Genomic DNA, 1,503 nt, shown 5'->3' with positions numbered 1-1,503 from the left:
TGTAGACCAGGCTGGTCTCGAACTCACAGAGATCCGCCTGCCTCTGCCTCCCGAGTGCTGGGATTAAAGGCGTGCGCCACCACCGCCCGGCTTCTTTATTTTTTTTTTTAACCAATGACCTTCCTCCATCACTCTTCAGAGGTTCAGGCAGAACATTGATTATATAATAAGCAAATCTTAAAAAAAAAAACCATATAACAAGCTGGGGGTGGTGGCGCACACCTTTAATCCCAACACTCAGGAAGTAGAGGCAGGTGGATCTCTGTGAGTTTGAGGCCACCCTAGTCTACAGAGCGAGTTCCAGGAAAGGCTCCAAAGCTACAGAGAAACTCTGTCTCAAACACAAACAAACAAATTATATATACTAAACAACAATAAAATTCTAGTGATTTTGCAAAATTACTTTTTATTTTTGAAGAAAACATGTTTTTGCAAAAGAGAGAAAACATGTTTTTGTGAACTAGTTGTGACCCCATCCTGCCTGTTGATTAGAACGTTAGGTGTTTTCCAACAGCCTGCAGGTGCTTCCCTGTCCTTTGTCTGACCCAGAAACCGCCCGTCCTGCCTTCAACATAACCAGTCATAGTAAATGCCCTTAAAATGAGCCAATTCCTGCATTTCACAAACAACCCACTATACCCCACTCCCTGAATATATGTGGTTTTTTGCCTTTAAAAGTAGCCTGTAATAGCAAGTTGGGGCTTATCTCCCTGGCACGGCTGAGGAGCCTGTTTGGGCAAATAAGAATAAATTTCCTCTTGCTTTTGCATCAACCGGACTGTGAGTGGTTTCTTGGGGTGACCCTCCTGAGGAGTTAGCAGCCCAGAGTTGGGGTCTAACATTATCAACATTTCAATCATATTTATACTTATAAATAAAACAAGCTGGACAGTGGTGGCACACATCTTTAATCCCAGCATTCAGGAGGCAGAGGCAGGCAGATCTCTGAGTTCAGGCCCAGCCTGGTCTACAGAGTGAGTTTCAGAACAGGACTGTTATACATTGGAAACCCTATGTGGCAAAAAAAAAAAAGTAAATAAATAAAATAAATGGCAATGTGTCAAGACATGGTGATGGGGATTCAGATTTGCTAGATGAGCACAGACATACAAATGAGAGCAGTGATTATCTGAAAGTGAATAGAGAATGGAGAAAGGGGCTGGTGAGAAGCCAGCTGAGTAAAGGCCTTTGCTGCCAGAGGATGCAAACCTAACGGCCTGAGTTCAGTCCTCAGAATCCACATAAAGCTGCAAGCTGGGAACTGACTCCAAGTTGTCTAAGGGCCTCCACAGGTATACTGTGCTGTACACAGTCATGCCCACGTCATGCACACATAAGCACACACCAACAATCACAATAGATAGAAGCCTAAGAATGATGTCATACGCCGGGCGGTGGTGGCGCACGCCTTTAATCCCAGCACTCGGGAGGCAGAGACAGGCAGATCTCTGTGAGTTTGAGACCAGCCTGGTCTACAGAGCTAGTTCCAGGACAGGCTCCAAA

This window comes from Microtus ochrogaster, chromosome 7, assembly GCF_000317375.1.
Source record: "Microtus ochrogaster isolate Prairie Vole_2 chromosome 7, MicOch1.0, whole genome shotgun sequence".
Classification (NCBI taxonomy): domain Eukaryota; kingdom Metazoa; phylum Chordata; class Mammalia; order Rodentia; family Cricetidae; genus Microtus; species Microtus ochrogaster.
This window is presented reverse-complemented; position numbering follows the sequence as displayed.